Source organism: Erinaceus europaeus, chromosome 14, assembly GCF_950295315.1.
Source record: "Erinaceus europaeus chromosome 14, mEriEur2.1, whole genome shotgun sequence".
Classification (NCBI taxonomy): Eukaryota; Metazoa; Chordata; class Mammalia; order Eulipotyphla; family Erinaceidae; genus Erinaceus; species Erinaceus europaeus.
Genome location: NC_080175.1, coordinates 74,074,547 through 74,093,027, shown reverse-complemented (window position 1 = coordinate 74,093,027; position 18,481 = coordinate 74,074,547). Strand labels below are relative to the sequence as shown.

The window sequence follows — 18,481 nt, the reverse complement described above, 5'->3', positions numbered from 1 at the left end:
GTAAATGAAAGAGGAGATATCACAACAGACACCGCAGAAATTTAACATATCATGCGAGGCTTCTATGAACAACTATATGCCACCAAGCTAGAGAACCTGGAAGAAATGGACGATTTCCTAGATACCTACCAACTTCCAAAACTAAGTAAAGAGGAAGTGGATATAACATGAACAGGCCCATCACAGCCAATGAAATTGAAACAGTTATCAAAAACCTCCTCAAAAATAAAAGTCCTGGACCAGATGGTTTTACAAATGAATTCTATAAAACCTCCAAAGAAGAACTAATACCTCTACTTTTAAAAGTCTTCCAGAAGATTGAAGACACTGGAATACTCCCCTGCCAGTTTCTATGTAGCTAACATCACTCTGATACCAAAAGCAGACAGGGACACAACCAAAAAAGAAAACTGCAGACCAATATCTCTGATGAATATAGATGCAAAAATATTGAACAAAATTCTAGCCAACCGGATACAGCAATATATTAAAAAGATTGGTCATCATGACCAAGTGGGGTTTATTCCAGGCATGCAAGGTTGGTTTAATATACGTAAATCAATCAATGTGATCCACCACATCAACAAAAGCAAGACCAAAAACCACATGGTCATATCAGTAGATGCAGAGAAAGCCTTTGACAAAATACAACATCACTTTATGATCAAAACACTACAAAAAATGGGAATAGATGGAAAATTCCTGAAGATAGTCAAGTATATATATATAGCAAACCTACAGCCAACATCATACTCAATGGTGAAAAACTGGAAGCATTTCCATTCAGATCAGGTACTAGACAGGGCTGCCCACTATCACCATTACTATTCAACATAATGTTGGAAGTTCTTGCCATAGCAACCAGGCATAAGCAAGGAATTAAAGGGATACAGATTGGAAGAGAAGAAGTCAAACTCTCTCTATTTGCAGATGACATGATAGTATACACAGAAAAACCTAAGGAATCCAGCAAGAAGCTTTTGGAAATCATCAGGCAATACAGTAAGGTGTCAGCCTATAAAATTAACATTCAAAAGTCAGTGGCATTCCTCTATGCAAACACTAAGTTAGAAGAAATTGAAATCCAGAAATAAATTCCTTTTACTATAGCAACAAAAACAATAAAATATCTAGGAGTAAATCTAACCAAAGAAGTGAAAGACTTGTATACTGAAAATTATGAGCCACTACTCAAGGAAATTGAAAAAGACACAAAGAAGTGGAAAGATATTCCATGTTCATGGGTTGGTAGAATTACCATCATCAAAATGAATATACTACCCAGAGCCATCTACAAATTTAATGCTATCCCCATCAAGATCCCAAGCACATTTTTTAGAATAGAACAAATGCTACAAATGTTTATCTGGAACCAGAAAAGACCTAGAATTGCCGAAACAATCTTGAGAAGAAAGAACAGAACCAGAGGTATCACACTCCCAGATCTCAAATTGTATTATAGGGCCGTTGTCATCAAAACTGCTTGGTACTGGAACATGAATAGACACACTGACCAGTGGAATAGAATTGAGAGCCCAGAAGTGAGCCACCACATCTATGGACATTTAATCTTTGACAAAGGGGCTCAGACTATTAAATGGGGAAAGCAGAGTCTCTTCAACAAATGGTGTTGGAAACAATGGGTTGAAGCATGCAGAAGAATGAAACTGAACCACTGTATTTCACCAAATACAAAAGTAAATTCCAAGTGGATCAAGTACTTGGATGTTAGACCAGAAACTATCAGATACTTAGAGGAAAATATTGGCAGAACTCTTTTCTGAATAAATTTTAAAGACATCTTCAATGAAATGAATCCAATTACAAAGAAGACTAAGGCAAGTATAAACCTATGGGACTGCATCAAATTATAAAGCTTCTTCACAGCAAAAGAAGCCACTACCCAAACCAAGAGAACCCTCACAGAATGGGAGAGAACTTTACATGCCATACATCAGACAAGAGGCTAATAACCAACATATATAAAGAGCTTGCCAAACTCAACAACAAGACAACAAATAACCCCATCCAAAAATGGGGGTCGGATATGGACAGAATATTCACCATAGAAGAGATCCAAAAGGCTGAGAAATACATGAAAAAATGCCCCAAGTCTCTGATTGTCAGAGAAATGCAAATAAAGACAACAATGAGATACCACCTCACTCCTGTGAGAATGTAATACATCAGAAAAGGTAATAGCAGCAAATGTTAGAGAGGGTGTGGGGTCAAAGGAACCCTCCTACACTGCTGGTGGGAATGTCAATTGGTCCAACCTCTGTGGAGAACAGTCTGGAGAACTCTCCGAAGGCTAGAAATGGACCTACCCTATGACCCTGCAATTCCTCTCCTGGGGATATATCCTAAGGAACCCATCATATCCATCCAAAAAGATCTGTGTACACATATGTTCTTGGCAGCACAATTTGTAATAGCCAAAACCTGGAAGCAACCCAGGTGTCCAACAACAGATGAGTGGCTGAGCAAGTTGTGGTATATATACACAATGGAATACTACTCAGCTGTAAAAAATGGGTGACTTCACCGTTTTCAGCCGATCTTGGATGGACCCTGAAAAAATCATGTTGAGTGGAATAAGTAAGAAACAGAAGGATGAATATGGGATTATCTCATTCTCTGGCCGAAGTTGAAAAACAAGATCAGAAAAGAAAACACAATTAGAATCTGAAATGGAATTGTCATATCGCACCAAAGTAAAAGACTCTGGGGTGAGTGGGTGGGGAGACTACAGGTCCAAGAAGGATTCAGAGGACCTAGTGGGGGTTGTATTGTTATATGGGAAACTGGGGAATGTTATGCATGTACAAACTATTGTACTTACTGTTGAATGTAAAACATTAATTCCCCAATTAAAAAAATCAGAAAAGAAAAAAAAAGTCATAGTAATAAAGTTAAATGTAGTCTGTGGCCAGAAAGCCAAACATCCTCAAAAAAATAAGTGAAAGACTTGTATACTGAAAATTATGAGCCACTACTCAAAGAAATAGAAAAAGACACAAAGAAGTGAAAAGATATCCCATGTTCATGGGTTGAAGGATTAATATAATCAAAATGAATATACTACGCAGAGCCATATGCAAATTTAATGCTATCCCCATCAAGATCCCAGTGAAATTTTTTAGGAGAATAGAACAAATGTTACAAATGTTTATCTGGAACCAGAAAAGACCTAGAATTGACAAAACAATCTTAAGAATAAGGAACATAACTGGAGGTATCGCACTCCCAGATCTTAAATTGTATTATCGGGCCATTGTCATCAAAATTGCTTGGTACTGGAACATGAATAGACACACTGACCTGTGGAATAGAACTGAGAGCCCAGAAGTAAGTCCTCACACCTATGGACATCTAATCTTTGACAAAGGTGTACAGACTATTAAATGGGGAAAACAGAGTCTCTTCAACAAATGGTGCTGGAAATAATGGGTTGAAGCATGCAGAAGAATAAAACTGAACTACTATATTTCACCAAATACAAAAGTAAATTCCAAATAGATCAAGGACTTGGATGTTAGACCAGAAACTATCAGATACTTAGAGGAAAATATTGGCAGAACTCTTTTCCACATAAATTTTAAAGACATCTTCAATGAAACAAATCCAATTACAAAGAAGACTAAAACAAGCATAAACCTATGGGACTATATCAAATTAAAAAGCTTCTGCACAGCAAAAAAAAAAAACACTACCCAAACCAAGAGACCCCTCTCAGAATGGGAGAATATCTTTACATGCCATACATCAGACAAGAGGCTAATAACCAACATATATAAAGAGCTTGCCAAACTCAACAACAAGAAAACAACTAACCCCATCCAAAAATGGGGGGAGGACATGGACAGAATATTCACCACAGAAGAGATCCAAAAGGCTGAGAAACACATGAAAAAATGCTCCAAGTCTTTGATTGTCAGAGAAATGCAAATAAAGATAACAATGAGATACCACTTCATTCCTATGAGAATGTCATACATCAGAAAAGGTAGCAGCAATAAATGCTGCAGAGGTTGTGGGGTCAAAGGAACTCTCCTGCACTGCTGGTGGGAATGTAAATTGGTCCAACCCCTGGGGAAAGCAGTCTGGCGAACTCTCAGAAGACTAGAAATGGACCTACCCTATGATACTACAATTCCTCTCCTGGGGATATATCCTAAGGAACCCAACACACCCATCCAAAAAGATCTGTGTACACATATGTTCTTGGCAGTACAACTGTAATATCCAAAACCTGGAAGTAAACCAGGTGTCCAACAACAGATGAGTGGCTGAGCAAGTTGTAGTATATATACACAATGGAATACTACTCAGCTATTAAAAGTGGTGACTTCTCCATTTTCAGACCATCTTGGATGGAGTTTGAAGAAATCCTGTTAAGAGAAATAATTCAGAAACAGAAGGATGACTATGAGATGATCTCACTCTCAGGCAGAAGTTGAAAAACAAGATCAGAAGAGAAAACACAAGTAGAACCTGAACTGGAGTTGGTGTATTGCACCAAAGCAAAAGACTCTGGGGTAGGTTGGGAGTAGAGAATACATGTCCCAAAAGGATAACAGAGGACATAGGGTGGGTTGTATTGTTATATGGAAAACTGGGAAATCTTAAGCATGTACAAACTATTGTATTTATTGTCAAATATAAAACATTAATTCCCAAATGAAGAAATTTTTTAAAAAGTGTTCAAAGAAACATTGGTTGCTACTGTTGTCGTGATGTACATTGTCTAAGCATTTGAAAAATGTCAGAAATATCAATACTGTGCAGAAACCAGGATCACTGCTGGTGTTTATGAGATCAGCTGCATAATACTCAGCTCTGTTCGCTGGCTATGGACATCTCGGGCCAATATTAGAACCATTGGATGTAGAGTAAGTTATAAACTCTGGTAAAATAGTATTGTACATTCAATTGGAAGCAATTGATGGTTATGGACACCTCACTGACAGGGGTATGGTTATGAGGCTCAGGAGAAGGGCAGAAAATTCTGGAATCTCTATCCAAACCCCAGTCAGGTTCAAGGCATCACTGTAGAAATTTGAATTGCCTAGAAGACTGACTCTCATTCCCCCAGGACTCTGGTCAGTTCAATTTGCCATCCTTCTGTGAAAGGAAAGCTCACTCCATCAAGCAAGGGTTTCTTTGTTAAATCACGGGAAGCCAAGACCCATTGATTAAAGGAGTCTACAAAGCATATAAAGTTGCTGAGTGCATAAAGTGTATAGTAAATATTTGCTAAATAAGCATAAGGAATTTCCTGACTGAGTACAAATCCCATCACAGCAGCATGGTGCATTTACCAAATAAAATAGATTAATAGCAGAACTCAGAAAATAGAGAGTTCAGTGATATGTATCCTAGCTTGTTTCACCTTGAAACAACAACAAAAAAATCCTAGCTGAAATCATACACAAGACACAGACACTATAGTATTGAGATCGTGGACTCAGAAGAAACAACTCATACAAATGTCCATTTAAGCCCAAAGGAAGAACCTTTCATTATTAGCCTCACACCATCACCAATAGATTGACACTAAGAAAACTGTGTCACTGCTCTTCCTTAATCTTTTCTACCCAAATGAACTGAGCATTCAGGAGTTAAATTCTCTTCTGTGCCTTTTATGGTCTCACTAGAATAGAGAGCTCTAAAAGGAGACAGGCAGCTGTTTCAAAAAAGCATGAGGCAATAATCAGTCAAGATTGCTTACCAAAGCACAAAACTCTTGGGAGCTTGAGCTGTTATTCAAATCAGTCTCAAAACTCGCTTAAAAAAAAAAAAAAAATCTCCAGCGAAAGTAAGTAGTCTATATTCTTTTAAATATCTCTGCGACTTAACTTCTAAGTAAACAAAGTGGTCAGATGATTTTCTTTTTCTCTTTAGTGTTAAAAGGACACCAGGAAGACACATAGAACTTCAGAATCAGGGATAAAGAAGCTCAGAAAGCAATAGATGCATTACTTCTAGAAAGTACATTCTAGGTAGGCTTGGATTCCATAGCCAATCTCTCCTGGACCATTTTAACAGAGAAGAAAGAGCCCTGCATCAAAATCACATCCCTTTGATGTTATAAAAGTCAAAATCCATGTTTGCTCACTGGTGCTTACATGTTCCCATCAGAGCAAAACTCCTCAATTCCCACCACCCCTGGAGCTGAACAAGCACACTCTTGCACTTGACTCAAGAGATTCTTCATAATAGCTTCACAACCTACCTTTCCAAACTTGGCTCACTCTCCTCTGTCCACTGCTCCTCCTCATTGCTCACTAACCACATCGTGCTTTCTTCTGAGACTGTGCCCTCACACATGCTCTTCTCTCTGTGTCCCAAGTGCCCTTCCCAATCTTCTCTCAACAAATTCCCCCTGGTCCTTCAAGTCCTTGTTCAGAGTCACTTACTCTGTGAAGTCTTACCGAGTTGTTTCAGGAAGACACTTCTCCTCCTCCTCCTCCTCCTCCTCCTCCTCCTTCTCCTTCTCCTTCTCCTACTTCTTCTCCTTCTTCTCCTTCTTCTTCTTCTTCTTCTTCTTCTTCTTCTTCTTCTTCTTCTTCTTCTTCTTCTTCTTCTTCTTCTTCTTCTTCTTCTTCTCCTCCTCCTCCTCCTCCTCCTCCTCCTCCTTCTCCTTCTTCTTCTCCTACTTCTTCTCCTTCTTCTTCTTCTTCTTCTTCTTCTTCTTCTTCTTCTTCTTCTTCTTCTTCTTCTCCTTCTCCTTCTTCTTCTTCTTCTTCTTCTTCTCCTCCTCCTCCTCCTCCTCCTCCTCCTCCTCCTCCTCCTCCTCCTTCTTCTTCTCCTTCTTCTTTTTAAAGATTTTATTTATTTATGAGGAGAGAGAGAGAGAGAGAGAGAGAGAGAGAGAGAAAAGAGAGAAAGAACCAGACATTAGTCTGGTACATGTGCTGCTGGGATCGAACTTAGGTCCTCATCCTTGAAAGTCTAATGCTTTATACAATACACCACCTCCCAGACCACAGGAGGAGACTTCTGTATCCCTCCTCAGACCCCAGTCCACTGTGTCCATCCCCTCAAGTCTAGGGGAGCAATTGTATGATAGCTGTTTGAGCATATATTTCCACAGTAAGCTTAAAGAGGCAAGAACCATTGCTTACATCCAGAATGGGAGTATATGTCGAAGGTGTGAAGAAGTATTCCAAAAATAAATAGAAATATATATTGAGTGGATAGCGAATTGAACTGTAGGTAGGGTAAACTCAGAAACAGTGAAGAAGAAAGGCTGTGCTTGGTGTTTCCAATACAAGAAATATAGTGTGTGCGTGCGTGTGTGTGTGCGTGTGTGTGTGTGTGCGTGTGCGTGTGCGTGTGTGTGTGCGTGTGTGTGTGTGACTGAAAGGAGGAACACACAATTCAATCATATTCAGGAATACTTTTTCTTGAAAAATTAACTCTAAGTTTTTCAGGCTAGAAACTATTTTATCTGAGGCATTCCATTGCTCATGGATAGTAGGCAAATGTGTGGCAATATGGTGAGTTCAACAAAATGAGAAGGTTGTTATATTTAAGGAGTTCCTATTTTTCTTTTTAAAATATGAACAGATTCTAATAAGACAAATGCTTTTCCCACAAACTTGATCATCAATTTATGCACTCTGGGGGTTCTATTACTTGCCTATTTCTAGATAGGCTTTCCCCATAGAACTGAAAATTTTACAATGTTGAACATTCTTAAGTGAGATTAAAGGAGTTTATACCATTCAAACATATGGTGTAGTGGGGGGGGGTCCCACCAAAGACAGCTGTGTAAGAAGATGTTTTAAAGCATGACTCCTTTGACTGGGGAGACAGTCTAGTGAGCATGCAAATGACTCTCATGCCTGAGACTCTGAGGTGCAAGATCTAGTCCCTGATACCACCATAAGTCTGGCTTGAACACAGGTCCTTGCGTACTGTAACATGTGCACTCAACCACACCACCTGGGCCCCCAGTTATAGCATTTTTCTCATGAGGATGAAATGCCATGAGAGTGCAGTCCCTGTATGCCATGCTAACATAGTGTCTGCAGTGCCTGGGCTGTGGGTCAGCACTTAGCAACGTTTCATTAATATTGGTTGAGTCAATACAATAGTTATACACATACATATCACAGCAGGCTTCTTCATCTGGACTGCATACACTGTCACTCAAACAACATTTAGAGTCTTCTGGGGATAGGTCTCCATAATAACTGGTGCATTTTTAATCTGTCCCAAGATCCCTCCACATTACAGCAGGTATGCATTTAGAGCCCCAAATATGGATGTTAATCCCTTTATTTTCTATCTGGGGGGGAAATGGCATAGAGCTAGCAGATATGAGAATGATCTGGTTTGAGCAAAAACATTCTTAAATGTAGGTGGCACAGTATGAGGATTATACTCATAACAAGAAGGCAGAACACTTCCTAGTCACAATAACATCAAGTCTTTCACTTGATAGAGGGTGGGACTGAGGTCACTATAGCTACATGTGGTCAAGTCATTGGAGAGCCGGTCACGGATCTCAGTGGACCCTGATGACAACACTGCATTTTACATTCCCCACTTTACAGATGTGGAATAAAAGGCTCAGATAAATGAAGTAAATTGAGCACTGAAATGTCACAGGATTTGAAATGTGGTAAAAAAATTTTTTTTTTCCCATTATCATCACCCAGGCTTCACTGCTACAGAACAAAATTTTCAGACAGAAAGAGAGAGGGAGAGACAACCCAGACTGGAAGCTTTCTCCAGTGCCTGGCACTCCCATGTGATGCATCAGGGGCTCGAGTTAGCCTGAGTCGCACAAGGCAAAGCAGGCATCCTTCCAGATAAGCTATCTTGTTGGCACTGCAAAAAAAAAAAATAATTTTATTCCATACTAGGATTTTCTCCATTAAACTAACTAACTCCTGGAACAGAGAAAATTCTCAATATATGACAAGTACTATAAAGGAGCATGTGTAAAGAAAACATTTAAAGTATTTTTCTTTCCTTTTTTTTTTTTTTAAAAAAAAAAAAAACCCAGATAGTGAGAGGGAGAGAGAGAAGAAGAGATGCCACAGCAATGTTACGTCCCTGTGCAACTGCATCAGGATGGTGACTGGGGGGCTCAGAGCTGGGTTCTTGTGCATGGTGAAATGGGTGAACTAGTTCCTGGAGTCTCATTTGAACAATTTTTCTTCTGCCTGTTCTCAATTTCCTCCATCAGTTTTGGGCAAGTGGGGCTGGGGCTGGACTCTGGCGGAAGGGATGTATAAGTGGAGCCTCCAACAAAGTTAATTATGGAATCTCATGTTCACGCCTTAGTCTCCAATGCCTGCGTAAGAACTGCCTGATGCACTGATTATGTTTAAGCCCCATCCCTCCTGCTCCCAGTTTACCTAAATAGACTGAAAGTCTGCATTTAAAAATGCAAGGGATTTTTTTGGGGGGAGGAGGAGTTCTAATGCATGTTAAAGTTTTAGTAACACATTCTAAGATTTTGGGGGAAACTGTACCCAATGGACAACAGGAATAGGATTTTATTTTTAATTACTGGAAATTCTTTTTTCAGGTTTATTTATTTCATAAGAGAGAGGCCATGAGTGCATAGTGGATGCAAAAAGAAAGCATTAGGACACCTTCAGGATGTCATCACAGGAGGCAGAATTATACTATTGATAATATATGGCAGTCTAATACTAAAATAAAAATTTGCAAAGTCCTCAAAGAAGCTTGGAAACCCCATGCTTTGTTCCCTATCCCACTAAGTGTTTGGAAGAATCTGTACATTTCCAATGGCTCTCATTTGCAAAAGGATGTTTCTTTGTTGCCTCCCTTCTAAAGGAAACACTGGCAGGCCCAGGAGCTTGCCTGAGGGGCCACTTAGACCACACACCGGAGCAGCTGGGTCTGCCTTTGTTTAGCTGCTATGTTATTCATGCCCCCAGGTGCCACCTCCCAAGGACTAGAACCATTTAGAGACCAAGGGCACAGGTTGGAACTAGAATTGATTTGGGTTGATTTGGACAACTTGACTCTTGGTCAGTCTTCTGGTATCAGAAGAGGCAAATATGCATTCCCAGGGACCTAAGGTCTCAGCAGAAAATGTGAGTTATACTGAGCTCCTCTGAAAACATCTCTTATCTAACTCTGAGTTCCAGGCTAGGATTACATCTAAACTTGACTGGTGAAGATGGTGGAAATATTTTTCCCCTCAGTGCAGTGGAGATAAAACAAGATCTACATGGAATTGTCTCAGTAAGATTCTAGGGAACCATCATAAACCAGAGATTTAAGAAGGAAGGAAAGAAGGGGCTGGGCTGTGGTGCGCTGGGTTAAGCCCATACAACACAAGTGCAAGGACGGGTGTATGGATCCTGGTTTGAACCTCTGGTTTCCCACCAGCAAGGAGGTCGATTCAGGTCTGCATGTTCTGTCTTTCTTCCTCTCTGTCTTCCCCTCCCCTTTCAATTTCTCTCTGTCCCATTAAAAAAAAAAATGGCCACAGGAGTAGTGGGTTTGTAATGCAGACACCAAGCCCCAGCGATAACGGGGGGAGGGGGGGGGAAGAGAAGAAAGAAAAGAAGGAATGAAGGGAGGGGGGAGGAGAGAGAGACACAGTAGGTGGGCTGGGGAGATAGTAGTTAGTCCTACAAAAGACTTATTTTCATGCCTGAGGCTCTGAGGTCCAGCACCACCATCAGCCAGAGTTGAGCAGTGTTCTTGTAGAAAAGGAAGAAGAGAAAAGAAAAACAAAGAAAGGGGGAAAAAAGAAAGGAAGGAATAAAGAGAAAGAAAATAAGAAAGAGGGAAAAAGGGAAAGAAAGAAAACGGGTTTCTAAGATAGCTGCAGTTTGCTAATCCCTCTTTGCTTACTGGCCCAACACTGAGGATGCCTGCTGGTAGTGACAGAGTGGCAAGTCTCTGACAACCTGTAGAAAATCAAATGCCTTGTCTATGGTTCTGTTTCAATACTTCGTGTGACAGCGTCTAAGGCTGGAAGTTTAATTCAAGATTTCCTGGGAGTTGAAGCCCAAGTGACTGAACTAAGGTGCCTGGGAAGAAAGAAGGGTGTTGCTTAGCAACGGGAAACATTTGAATATATCCAGTACATCTTCTGTTCAGTGTTTGCAGACTGCCTGGTTTTCCAATGCATATAGCAGATGTTAAGCTTCCTGTTTGAATTTTAAAGGCATGAAACAGGGTAGTGAAAAGCAGAGACATTGCTTTCATTTGCAAACTAACAAATTGGCTTTAACTCCAAATCGTGGGACATTTGCAGAAACTTTTTTTTTTTTTTCATATTGATCCACCCTTCCCCAGCCCCAAACAGAAATGACCTGTTACGTTTCACTCTTTTTTTTTTTAAATCTTTTTTTTATTTTTTTATATTTATTTTATTTATTTATTCCCTTTTGTTGCCCTTGTTTTATTGTTGTAGTTATTATTGTTGTTGTTGTTGGATAGGACAGAGAGAAATGGAGAGAGGGAGGGGAAGACAGAGAGGAGGAGAGAAAGAAAGACACCTGCAGACCTGCTTCACCGCCTGTGAAGCAACTCCCCTGCAGGTGGGGAGCCGGGGTTCGAACCGGGATCCTTATGCCGGTCCTTGTGCTTTGCGCCACCTGCGCTTAACCCGCTGCGCTACAGCCAGACTCCCACGTTTCACTCTTTTAACCTGGAAGAAGAGGTAAGCTCCTCAAAAACCAAGGAAGCCTGCTGAGCATGTTGATAAAAGGGCATGGCTAGAAAGAATTAGTTCTATTTAGAAATTAAGAACCAGCACTGGGCAGATGACCTCACCACTGTGTCCTGGAACCTCAGATCTGAGAGCCCTATTGCCTGACTCTCCACCCAGTAACTTTTAAAAATGAGTCTAAAGTGTAGCAAAGGGTGAAAACCACAGTTCTAATGACTGATTTAGAAGGTTATGGGGCTTCTGATTATATCTCTATTATTATACCCACCCCAGTTTAAGTAATTACCTTTCTAGGCAATTACCTTTATGTCTACTCCAATGAATGTCTATTCTCCAAGAGATGACCAGCAACCAGGATTCATTCATCTTTGTAACTCCAATGGTGGTAATAATAATAATAATAGTAATAATGTAGGAACTGAGTAAAAAGAAATTAATGTAAGATGGTAAATAACAGACAAATGAACCTAGACTCAGGCAACCCAAAGGTTAAGTAGGCAGTTGCAAGGCAGGCCTGTCTCCGAGAAAAGAAGCAATTCTCAGGAGTTAGAGCTGACACAAGAGAAAGGCCTGGGAGTCTGCAAAAACAGAGATAAGTCCAAGGACAGACTCTGAGAAAACAGTCTGGAAGCCTATAGTCAGGAGAAGGAGGTAACCACCAGGCAGAAAAAGACCCACTCCCCTTCCCTGCACCTGGGGACTATGGATAACTACTGTTGTAAAACTGACATTGTGTAGCTGAACCCTGTCACGTAGTCTGTAATCTGAAATGTATATATATCCTAGTAGGACTTGGGTACGGGGTCGATTACCAGAGAGCTGGTGTGGCAGCCCCTCGGTAACTCAACCCTAGCCGGCTAGAACAATAAAGGCTCCTTGATTTTACATCATCCCAGTCTCTTGGTGCTTCCTTAGATTTGCAGTCCAACAACAACAACAACAACAACAACAACAATAATAATAATAATAAGCACTAACTTCCACAGAGCACTAGCTCTGGGACTGGTGTTGAGTCAAGTTCTTTACATATATTTTCTCATTTAAGTTGCACAACAAATAGTATGGTTAGTCCTATTTTTATGCTTTCAAAAATGAGGCGTGACATATGAAGAAACTTACTTGAACAGGTAGACTAGACTGGCTCCAAAGTGTAAATTATTTCCCATGGAGTTCTAGAAACCTCACTGTCACGGCGTGAGCTAGAGTGAACATTCACCAAACAGAACAGCGTCAGTAGCACAGCCTAGAGTTTATTGAGAACTGCACTGTTCTGACCTCTCTACTAAATTTCATTTCACTCTGTCAAGAAAAACAAAACTGCTTCAAACCTGTCACCTTTCTGTAAAGGAAACTGAAACTTAATATGAGGTTAAAAGGCTTCAAATGAATTTTATTCAGAGTGAGGTAGGGATTTGAACTCCAGTGTGTCTGGTTTCTGGCTCTTAATTTTTTTCCTTTTTCTTTATTAGGGGGTTAATGGTTTATAGTCAGCAGTAAAATACAGTAAGTAGTTTGTATGTGTGTAACACTTCTCAGTTTTCCACATAACAATTCAACCTCCTCTAGGTCCTCCTCTGCCATCATGTTCCAGGACCTGGACCTCCCTCCCCCAAGAGTCTTTTACTTTGGTGCAGTACACCAACTCCAGTCCAGGTTCTGCTTTGTGTTTTCTTATTTTTCAACTTCTTTTATTATGATTATTAGTGATTTTTTTCGTTTTTTTTTTCTTTGCCTCCAGGGTTATTGCTGGGGCTCAGTGCCTGCACTATGAATCTACTGCTCCAGGAGGCTATTTTTTCCCTTTTGTTGCCCTTGTTGTTTATCATTGTTGTTGTTATTGTTGTTGTTGTTGGCATTGCTGTCATTGTTGTTGGATAGGACAGAGAGAAATTAAGAGAGAAGGGGAAGACAGGGAGGGGGAGAGAAAGATAGACACCTGCAGACCTGCTTCACCGCTTGTGAAGCGACCCCCTTGCAGGTAGGGAGCCAGGGGCTTAAACCTGGATCCTTTCACCAGTCCATGGGCTTCTAACCCGCTGTGCTACCACCCAACCCCCTATTTTTAGTGATTTAATAATAATGTTCAACAAGATTGTGGGATAAGATGGGTACAATTCATACAGTTCCCCCTACTAGAGTTCCATATCCCCTCCCCTCCTCTGGAAGTTTCCCTATTTTTTTTATCCTTCTGGGAGTATGGACCAAAGATCTCTATGGGGCACAGAAGGTGGGAGGTCTGGCTTCTGTAACTGCTTCTCCACTGGACATGGGTGTTGATAGGTTGATCCGTACTCCAGCCTATGTGGTACGAAGTGCAAGAACCAGTGTAAGGATCCTAGTTTGAACCCCCGGCTCCCCACCTGCAGGGAAGCCGCTTCACAGGCGGTGAAGCAGGTCTGCAGGTGTCTCCCTTTCTCTCCACCTCTCTGTCTTCCCCTCCTCTCTCTATTTCTCTCTGTCCTATCCAACAATGGCATCAATAACAACAACAATAAAACAACAAGGGCAACAAAAGGGAATATATTTAAAAAAATGTTACTGTGTGGTGACCAGAGAAATGACTTACCAGGAAGAGATAACTACTCTGGTTCAAATCCTGGCACTACATGGGAGGTGCACTACATGGCGATGGAGGAAGCTTCAGTGTTCTGGTGTCTCTCCGTTCCTCTGTCTCTGTCTCTTTATATCTGATTGAAAAAGGTTTCCCAGAGTGCTGAAATCACCATAGTTCCAGTGGGGGAGAAAGTTACTGACTGGGGAGAGAGCTTGGAGATAAAACATAAAGTTCATAAGTATTGTTGTGAGATCAGAATTCAGAGTTGGCTGATGGAGTCCAAGTAAGGAGGAAAGCCTTATTAATGTTTAACGGACCACAGGAAGAGCTTATGCTCTCAAAGAATTCTGTGCCCTGAACAAATCGATGGTACAGTCTCATATGGGGGAGCAGGCTGAGAGCAGAAAGCAGGCATTACAGAAGCAGAGGCTTCAAGGTTGGGGGGTGGGTGGGTGGGACTTGGACCCATTGCTCAGGGTCTGGTGGCCTTAGTTACTATGATCTTTGTCCGCATAGGTGTGCCTGGGAAACTTTAGCCTTAGCACTTGGAAGATCAGCATAAGATATACCACTGGGGGAGGGGTACCTTTCTCAAGGTCTCCTGTTATCTCTCCTTGTTACAGTTTGGTTACTCATCTCTTTCTTTGCCTTAATATTCTCTCTTCCACTTCAATATCCAGTTCTAGATTTAACCCTCTACATTGTGTATGCCAGAACCGATTTTTCTCTCTCTCTCCCTCTCTCTTTTTCTCACTGAAGTAAAATTTGTAAAAGTTGTTGATACTTGATTTTCTCTCTCAGAGATTCAGATCTCAGAGACCTAGGGAATAAATTCTAGGCATCAGGATTTCTCCAGTTTTTCATATGATTTCAATGTGCATCAAAATACTAATACTGATCACTGATCCCATTTAACTCAGAACTGGCACAGCAATCTATGAAGAAACTTGGGGTGGTTCCTATTTTTATTATTTCTACCGTGATACAAGTATGGCATTTCAGAGCATTAATTGCAGTTGCTGTGTATTTTTCTTTTTCCAGATAGTGAAAGACAAGGAAAGAGACACAGAGAAAAGAGATACCACAGAACCACTCCACCATTCTTGAAGTTTTCCCTTTATCCTTTGAGTGGTGCTCCTATGTAGTCAACGGGGTCTTGAACCTGGGTCCTGACACATGGTAAAGTATGTGCTCTACTGAGTGAGCTATCTCTGGATGCCTCATATCACACCATCCTTCCAGCATGAGCAATAATACAAAGACTGACAAGAATTTCTGTCATGTATTTGGAACATTCTCTGTGTTTCTAATTTATCATCTCACTTAATCTTCTTAACAAGAGGTAGAGACTTAGGTCTTCTTTACACAGAGGAGGAAACCAGTGATAAAAAAAATTAACAAACAAAAAACCTTGCTAGTTAATCTGAGTCTCACAGTAAGTGACCTTCAATGCCATGAACTACCACTTTCTTCACCAGAATCCCTGAGACAGGAGCTGGGGGCACAGGTACCAACAGCCACTCATATTCATTCTCTCTCAGGCCTTTCTCCTTATATCTTCAGTTTCAAATAGAGCAAACTGTCTCCACTCTGTGGTGCTTCTGAGGTTATGTTTTCTACTGGTATGCAAAATAAATCAATTGGCTATGAAGCCTCCTTGGTGGAGTCCCTCAAAGGCAGACTCTCCCAAAGTATACCGAACAACGTGTGAAGCTTGGAGAATCAGGGCTTGGGCAGGTGAGTAGAACAAAAGTTAGCCTGATGGTTTGTAGAGTCTGGTGCTACTAGAGAGCTGTTCTATTTATCAAAGGGGGAGTCTAAAAGGGGAACTGTTGAGGTCAGGATAGATTGGGATAGATGGGAAAAAACAGATACTTTGTTGGCACCATATTTGCACATGATGGGAAGTGGGAATTGAGGCCGAAGAGTACTGCATGCATGGGAAGTGAGAACTTGAGCACAAAGGATGCCCTTGCACACTGTGAGAGGAATCTTGAGAAGGCAACCACACCTGGCGATTTCAGCAGGCCAATGGGAAACTGGCCCAGGTGTGGCATGTATAAGGTTTAAATGGAGAGAACATTCACATGAAGTGGCCTTTTTGGAAACTTTCCAGCCCTTCGGGAACTCTATCCCCAGTTTTCTCTTCATTCTAACTTCACTTCTGCACTGTTCCTACCTCATAATTTAATAAAAGAAGACTGGAATCTGAATGCCAATCACCAGTGTTAACTTGGAATTCTTTCAAAAGGCTCAGTGTAGAACTCAAATGGGAGGGAGCTGGGGAAGGCCCCAGTTAATCTCTCCCCTTCCCCAGTGGAGCCACACTCCTGAAAAGAACAACTTCCTCCACTCCTGAACTTCCTGCTGGCATGGCATCCTTGGCCTGGATGGGAAAGGAAGGTTCTGAGAGTGGAAAGACTAGGGTCCAAGTTGACGAGCAGCCAGATTTCACACATAGATACCATGTGTGGAGTCCAAGTTCATCTGAATGCACTTGGAAATAGTGGAGATCTCCCAGGTGTGGCTGCTTCCACTTATCCAGAAGGGCAAGCAGCAGAGGGTTGCTGAGTCCCTTTGCCTTAGAAAGGCATATAGTTACAAAGGAACCACAGTGGTTGCTTGGAGGAAAGCCTACCTTATGCCAGGCAGTCTGCATACATTATCTCATTTAGTAATTATTATTATTATTTAAAATTATTATTTAAAAAAGAAAACATTGACAAAACCATAGGATAAGAGGGGTACTGCTTCACACAGTTCCCACCACCAGAACTCTGTATCCCATCCCCTCCCCTGGTAAGCTTTCCTCCTTTAACCCTCTGGGAGTATGGAACCAAGGTCATTGTGGGATGCAGAAGGTTCAAGGTCTGGCTTCTGTAATTGCTTCCCCTAGTAATTATTATTTTCTAAAAACCGAATGAGCTTGGAATCATTATGACCTTGCTATAGATAAAAACACAGACACTTTGATGCTGCCGAGCATTTTGCTGGAGATCAAGAAGCTGTGATGTGTTAAGTAGGCAAGCATCTCTTTCATAGAGTTGCTGGCACTAAAGGCAAGGAGGAAGAAGCCAAACGTTGATATTAATCAATATATGCCTTTTATTGCTATTGTTAGTAGTAGTAGCAGTAGTCATCTTTTAACCAGAGCACTGTTCTGGTTTGTGGTGGTTCTGGGGATTGAACCTGGGATCTCTGAGCTTCAGACATGAGAGATCACTGCTTAAACTGTTGTGCTGTCAGCTCCTAGTCCCAGTGCATGCCATAGAGTGTATAGTCATAATCAAACCTCCAGCTACATGCTGTGATATATTATCACAAAAGCTTCTCTCTGCTCTGTTTTCTTCAAATACTTAAAAGTGCCTACTGCAGTCTGACATAAAGGCGGAGGATATAGAGGTCTGGGGGAACTAAGGGCAGAATAGATCTGCTTATGTACTTGCTACCTCTTAAGCTTGCTATCTTCTTTCCTTTTCTCTTTCTCCCTTCCTTCCTTGTTTCCTTTCTATCTTTAAAAATATTTTATTTATACATTTTTGAACAGAGACAGAGAGAAGTTGAGGGGGAATATAGAGAAGGAGAGAGATAGAGAAACATCTGCAGCACTGTTTTCCTGCTTGCAAAGCTTCTCCCCTTACAAGTCCTTACAAGTGTAGTGTGTGTGCTCAGCCAGATGCTCCAGCACCTGGGCCCCTGCGTATTTTTCCGTGTAAACTTTCTTTGATAGGATGGTGGCTTTTATTCTTCTCCATGTTGTTTCTGTGGAACTTGGGATTCTATTTCCTGCAGGTGGTTATCTGACTCTGGTTTTGGAATTGCCTTTTTAACTATAACTATTTCAGATATGCTAAATCTGAATGCATGCTAAAAAGCCTAGAAATGAATTGTTAGTTTAAAAAAAGAAGATTATTATAGAAACCTATAAAAATCATTCATTTTTTAGATTTTCACCAAATAGAAATATCCTTATCTTTCTGGGCTGTGCCCGTATGTGGGCATGCACATGTAGAGATCATTTTTAGATCTTCTTTCATGTGTGATTAAACTGTAATGTGAATATTTTTGTAACCATACATCTTATGGAGACAAAATGCCCTCTTGCATTCATGTCACTTGAGAGTTGATGGGGAAATAACTAGCCACAGTTATAGAGCCTGCTATAGGGGCAGCCAAGATGGCAGCTTGGAGACAACACCTGGTGTGAGCTCTGCAAGGAAGCTGCTTTCAGCCTGGAAATTTCACCCACCAGG

General features: G+C 41.0%; 1 protein-coding gene across 2 annotated transcripts in view; it reads right to left on the bottom strand.

The window, feature by feature from the left end:
* The window catches only part of KCNMB2 (potassium calcium-activated channel subfamily M regulatory beta subunit 2), a 283,321-nt gene that overhangs the window by 123,973 nt on the left and 140,867 nt on the right, over positions 1-18,481 (bottom strand). The window contains exon 1 of one of the 2 annotated variants that reach the window (XM_060171989.1): positions 6,435-6,496. The exons of the other annotated variant lie outside the window; for it this stretch is intronic. The gene's annotated coding sequence lies outside the window, so the exon portion shown is untranslated. Of the gene's footprint in view, positions 1-6,434; positions 6,497-18,481 lie in introns of those variants that run through there. 2 annotated transcript variants of the gene reach the window in all.